Source organism: Chaetodon trifascialis, chromosome 5, assembly GCF_039877785.1.
Source record: "Chaetodon trifascialis isolate fChaTrf1 chromosome 5, fChaTrf1.hap1, whole genome shotgun sequence".
NCBI lineage: Eukaryota > Metazoa > Chordata > Actinopteri > Chaetodontiformes > Chaetodontidae > Chaetodon > Chaetodon trifascialis.
In genome coordinates, this window is record NC_092060.1 from 25,085,658 (window position 1) to 25,092,718 (window position 7,061).

General features: G+C 44.2%; 1 pseudogene; it reads right to left on the reverse strand.

The window, feature by feature from the left end:
* Window positions 1-4,158: 4,158 nt before the first annotated feature.
* LOC139330990 (uncharacterized) lies at window positions 4,159-6,442 on the reverse strand (annotated as a pseudogene).
* Between the last annotated feature and the right edge of the window lie 619 nt (window positions 6,443-7,061).

Below are 7,061 nucleotides of genomic sequence, written 5' to 3' on the forward strand. Positions count from 1 at the left end.
AAGGAGGCTAAACATGGATGGTACTTAAGTAAATTTACACCACCACTGCAGCTCACAACATGGAAGCACATGCAGCAGAACCTTACTGTGAGGTGTCTTGGAGATGCGTTGCAGCGTCGTTTCCAGGCTGCCCACAATCCTGCAGGAGGACTATTTCCAGCACAGAGTCAGTCTGAAGCGACATTAGCGCTGTCCGCAGGTGAGCTTGCTTATGAAATGCTTCATGGGCGGCGGAAGCTGTAAATGTAGACAGAAATGCTGCAGCACAGTTAGCTAAAGAGCAGCTTTGCGGCCCACGCCGCCATCGCCAGTTTAAACGGACCGCCATGCTGCAAAAGGGTGAGTTAGTTTAAACTGCAGCGCGTGGAGCATATCACGTGAGAGCGTAGCGGTGCACCTGAGCTGTCCCGCGTCTCGCGTTTAGAGTGGCATTATCTTGTTTTTCTGACATGATACAACCTTTTATAACATGCTTGTCCTAAGTTTTGAACAGAACTGATTATTGATCCACAGCTATAGACCAAAAGTTTATGTGGGGCAGTTTGTTTGGTTAAGAAGGACACTGATGTACGGTACATTTTAAAGCAGTACAGAACAACAGTTCTTTCAGGTAATTCAATGTGTCTTTTGTATTAAGTTGTTTTAAAAGAAGAGTTTTTTTAATAATATTTCTACCAGTTATGCTATAATCAATTATCTAACTCTTTTAGAAGTTACTTTAATCACAAAACTAATGACCTTTTGTTACATTTCCATTAACTGAAAATTGGCAAATCATTCAATAGATATTTCACTGATTTGCTGTATTCAAAATATTATTTGTCACATATATTTTATTGAAAATATGTTACGAAATGTGGCATCATCAATCAGATGTGAACTAACAACCTTCACATTACAGCCACCACTTCATTAATATTAAAAAATTACTCAACTGTACTTCGGAAAAGTTGCATAGAGTGTGCATAGAAAGTGTCCAAGTTTACCTGAAAACACAGTCCTAGGTTACAACATTAAAATGATGCTTACACATGAATCCATCAATAATCATAAATCAGTAATGAAATACACAAATTCAGATGACTTTGTTGACCATTAAATGTAAATAAAATGGAAATTCATCTGTGGCACTGACATATGGGACAACACACACCATACAAGGTGTCATAACCATCACAATGATGTATAATTCACAGCAGCACTTAATGAATGAATGACATTATAATAGGTGATGGTGTTGGTTGCAGAATACCATAAAGAACATGGAGGATGTACTGGCAGTAGGAGGCACAGTTCATGTCCTGCAGGCAGGTGACCTGGGCCATATCGTCTGCAGATATGGGAGAGGTCACTGCTGCTCCACTGCACTCCATTTATGTATACTTAGACCAACAGGGGAGACAGTAGTCCGAAAGGATGAGGTTGATGCAGACACGCTGGGGTCGTTTTCTCAGGAAGTCCCCGACCCAAAGGACCGGACTGCAGGTGTTCACATCACACAGGTGCTTTAAGAGGAGGTGGGGCCGCACTGTATTAACAGAGAAGTCCATAAAAAGAAGGCAGATGCAAGTGTTGGCTTTGTTTGATGATGGTGGACTTCATCCAAGCAATGAGTGCAGCATCTTAGCTCATAAATTCAGCTGTTTGAGGTGAGACGTCTTTACACATTAAACACTCCATATGTTTGCTAAGTAGAGATGTGATGGTCTGAAGTCATCAAAAGATTTGGCATGAGGTGTTTTTGCTACAGGGATGATGGCCTTTGTGTTCCAGGCCTGGCAGACAAAGCTTGAGTGGAGGAATATTTGGAGCAGTAGGTTTTAGCACCTTCCCTTGAGTCTACCTGGGCCAGGGTCCTTGCGGGGGTTGACCCTCTGAAACACAGAGACGACCTCCCTCTTCTGTAGGATTATAGGGCATGGAGACATTCGGTTTCTGCTGCCTGCCCATCATTTTGTTCAATTCAGTTCTCAGCTTCTCCTCAACTTTGTTCTCATAGTCTGTCTGTGCTTTGTTTTGCCTGCAGAAAGGATGGTCAAAGCAAACACTCAGCTCCTCCACTGAGTCATTTATCCAGGCCTGTATATGCCGAACAGCCGGTTTAGCCCTGTTCAGTAACTAACGATACTTTGGTAAGAGGTGGGTAACATTATAATCTGACTGTCCTGGATACATTGTACACATTAAAGCATTAATCCAGAGTTTTGTTCAGACTCGTCGGGCATGTTACATATAGTTCAAAATTTGGCAAGGAAACGTCAGCCTCAAAGTCGGCCAACAGGGTCATCATCTGAATCATGCTTGTTATAGCTGGAGACCATGACTATGAGATCAGCAGTATTACCAGAATTATTGTGATCTGTCTGAACTACAATTCTGTACGCAATTTCGTTAAATGAGTAACAAAATTAGCGTTTTAAGTATATTTTGATGCCAATGCTTTTATACTTTTACTTACATTTTGAATGCAGGGTTTTTATCCTTTTTTATACTGTGGTATTATTACTTTAACTTAAGTAAAAAAAAAAAAAAAAAAAACTTCCTTGATAGGTGAGGAAATTATTATTAGCTTATTTTTTTTCAAGTAAAATCACATCCATTCATTTTGCCAAAAGGGCTTGCTCCACCTATTTGGCTTCATGCCAGAAGAATTAGCTCCCAGGCTGAAAAAGCAGTCATTAGAACAGTACAGTATTTCAAAACGTTCGGAAAAAGCTCATATTATGCAAATGGCAGCAACACATCAGGTACTATTGATGCTCCAAGCTAGCGATGCAAACCTGTGTCAGTCAGGTGGCGCCAAAAGGGCTTGCTCCACCTATTTGGCTTTACGTCAGAAGAATTAGCTCCCAGGCTGAAAAAGCAGTCATTAGAACAATACAGTATTTCAAAAGGTTTGGAAAAAGCTCATGATTGTGCAAATGGCAGTGGCACATCAGGTGCTATTGATGCTCCAAGCTAGCAATGCAAACCTGTACATCTCTTATCTATTTTCTGAAAAACTGGGAAAAGTGATGGTAATAGTGGCTCAATATTGACATTACAATGACACAAATATCTGTCCAGTATAGGATTTCATTATATGAGCTGATACCTAGTAGTCATATCATGTCTTTTATGTGCTGTGTTCAATTTGCAGATGAGCAGAGATTTCAATCGAAAGCAAAAATGTGAAAAATGTGATGGTTGCAGCTTCTGGGTCTTCTGTGATAGTGACTGAAAAACTTTTGGTCCAGGACAGTTGGTCAGACAAAACAAGCAATCCTCATATGTCAGACTGAACTTTGGGAAAATGTCATTGGTTGTGTTTCTGCTTGACATCCATCCATCCATTTTCTATACCGCCTATCCCTTTCGGGGTTGCAGGGGGGGCTGGAGCCTATCCCAGCTGTCAACAGGCGAGTGGCGGGGTACACCCTGGACCGGTCGCCAGTCGATCGCAGGGCAACATATACAGACAAACAACCATTCACACTCACACTAACACCTAGGGGGGAATTTAGAGTCACCAATTAACCTAATGAGCATGTTTTTGGTCTGTGGGAGGAAGCCGGAGTACCTGGAGAGAACCCACGCATGCACAGGAAGAACATGCAAACTTCACACAGAAAGGCCCCGCCCGGGGATTGAACCGGCAACCTTCTTGCTGTGAGGCACACGCACTACCTGCTGTGCCACCATGCTGCCACTGCTTGACATTTTACAGGCTAAATGATGAACCAAGAAAATAATCATTTGTTGCAGCCCTTGACTGATAAGATAGATAGATGTCTATATACATTTGTACAGGTTATTAAAAATAGTAAATGCTAAAAGAAATCTACTGCCATAAAAAAGTACTGAGAATACTATTGCACCCGAATAAAAAAGTATTGCACCTGGGAAATACTGGGTCTATGTAAGTGCACAATATATAACCTACAGTTTATAAGTACACAGTATACGGTTGCCGATATGGATAATAAATAGTGTTGTTGCACAGCTGAGAGAAGTATCCAACTTTAGAAATTTAGAGATTGCACCAGGTGAAATGGATAAATGTGAGCAGATATTAGCAATAGAGCATATGAACAGTAGCCTTGAACAGTAGTGCAAAATCAGAAACAGGTTTATGATGTAGAGATTAAGAAAGAAGGACAGTGTCCACACAGTGCTACATCACATGATGCTGGAGTTAAATAGTCTGACAGATGTAGGAACAAAGGACCTGCGGTAGCGTTCTTTCTTACAGACTGGATACAGCAGTCTGCTACTGAAGGAGCTGCTTAAGGCCCCCACCATCTCATGCAGGGGGTGGGATGGGTTCTCCATGATCGATGTCAGCTTGGCTAACATCATCTTCTCACCCACTTCCTCGATGGTGTCCAGAGGGCAGTCCAGGACAAAGCCAGCTCTCCTGACCAGGTTGTTAAGTCTTTTCCTGTCCCTCTCAGAACTCCCACAGCCCCAGCAGACCGCTGCATAGAAACTGCAGATGCCACCACAGAATGTTTTTAACAATGTCCTACAAACTCCAAAGGACCTCAGTCTTCTGAGCAGGTGCAGACGACTTTGGCCCCTCCTGTACAGGGCATCTGTGTTGTTTGTCCAGTCCAATTTGTTGTTGAGGTGAACACCCAGGTATTTGTAATCTCCCACAATCTCAATGTCCGAGCCCTGGATGTTGGCTAGATGTCTAGATAATGGTGGACTTCATCCAAGCAATGAGTGCAGCATCTTAGCTCATAAATTCAGCTATTTGAGGTGAGAGGTCTTTACACATTAAACACTCCATACATTTGCTAAGTAGAGATGTGATAGTCTGAAGTCATTAAAAGATTTGGCATGAGGCGTTTTGCTACAGGGATGATGGTCTTTGTGTTCCAGGCCTGGTGGACAAAGCTTGAGTTGAGGAATATTTGGAGTTAATAATTGATCTGCTGATGCTCAACCTTGGACATATCATCAGTGTTGTTTCCTAGAGTCACTGGGTGTTTCGGTTCTTACAAAAGACACCCTCCTCACAGGCGACCCGACTGAGGCCGATCAGACCCTGGCCTGTGTCCAAGTGGCATGCTGTACTACTGCCCCCACTGGTCACCCTTCTTCAACCAGAGCCATCTGGAGGCTTTTTCTGCTGCCTCCATGTTGTTGTTTATGGCTCTTCTTCAGTGGGCACCTCTTATGCCCAGTGTACCTTAGGCCTTGCTCAGGGAGTGACTAGTGAATCCCCGACTGCCCACCTCCACTGGCATACACCTAGTCCTCCACCTGTTCCTCCGACAATCCTCCACCAGCTCCTGGTACTTCTCCCTCTTCTTTTGTGTGCGTCCTCCATCCTCTCCTACCAGGGAACGGTTGACTCCAGCAAGAGTTGTTTTGTGGTCTCTGAGACCACGATGATGTCACGTCTCAAACTGGACTGGGTGATGTGTGGTGGAATTTTCAGCTGCCTCTCCAGGTCAACTGTCATCACCCAGTCTCGGGCCGTAGAGAGCACACCAGCAGAACAGTTCTTGATTGTTTTCTCCGGCCTTTGTCCTTACTTGACAAAGTAAATGGCCTTTGCTGTGGCTTGGATGTATCGGCTTTCCTTGATCCCCTTGCTGATTGTGTCAGCGATGGATTTGAGTACCTGGTTGTACCTTTCCCTCCTGCTGGCAGTGTCGTATCTGGTCACTGTTAGGCTCCCAAGTCCGGCTCTGCCTTGCGCCACTGTTCCAGGGATGACCTTGTGCTTCAGTTGAGTTTCAGCTTGCTGGACTGTCTCGGCTGCCCTCCACTTTCTCCCTGTCCTCACAACAATCCCTGCCCCAGACACTTTGGCATCTCTAGATCCCAAGTACTGCAGATGTTCCCACACCCGTGCCACGATGCACTCTTCCCTGACTGAGCTGAAAGGGAGCCTGAGCTTGTTGGTGCTCCCATACAGCACAATGTTTCTAAGGCTGCGTGACAATCCCAGCCTTCTGTGTAGATAGCTACTCACCCTTTGCTCGAAGCCTTCTACCACAGTCATGGGAACCTCATAGATGAACAGAGGCCAGACCCATGCCTTGAATCTTCCAGGGAGCCCAGACTTGTCCACTGCTCTCTGCTAGCCCTCCAGTTCTGCACTAGTTGCCTTGATGGAATCTCTGTCATTCAGACTGCAGTTGAAGACCTTCCCCAGGCTCTTCACTGGCTTCTCAGTGACAGACAGGATCTGGTGTTCTCCCAGCCTGAAGCGGAATTTGTCTGTGACTTTCCCCTTCTTTAGAACCAAGGACTTTGCAGGTTTGAAACTCATGCGTGCCCATGTCATGAGCCTCTCCGACCTCTGGAGGATTCACTTAGCTCCCGGTACAGCTGTTGTTGTCACTTTAAGGTCATCCATGAAGGCTCTGATGGGAGGTTGCCTTACTCCAGACTCACTGAGGGGGCCTCTGCATTCTGTTTCAGCTGCCTTGACCAGCATGTTCATTGCTTGCTTTAACCAGAAAAAAATCCATTCACCAGTTACCTGTAACACTATTTTTCCATGTTTGAGTTTGATGATTTTGGCCCACTGTTTGTCTATGAAATCAGGGGTAAATGTCCAAGTCAAGTTGCAGCATCATCAGAAAACATCATCAGTCCACCATCCAAAGGTAAGCCTGCCACATCTGCATATCAGTGCTGATACTGTACAATCTGCAACCAAATCTGGAGCAAGCATCATTGTGTAATGTGTGTCACGTGTGCATGTTTCTGTGTGTGCCAGAAGCCACGGAGTCAGTATCTTGGTGAAAGGTCAGTCAGGTGGTGCCAAAAGGGCTTGCTCCACCTATTTGGCTTTACGCCAGAAGAATTAGCTCCCAGGCTGAAAAAGCAGTCATTTGAACAGTACAGTATTTCAAAACGTTTGGAAAAAGCTCATGATTGTGCAAATGGCAGTGGCACATCAGGTACTATTGATGCTCCAAGCTAGCAATGCAAACCTGTACATCTCTTATCTATTTTCTGAAAAACTGGGAAAAGTGATGGTAATAGTGGCTCAATATTGACATTACAATGACACAAATATCTGTCATATCTGTCTATTATGGGATTTCATTATATGA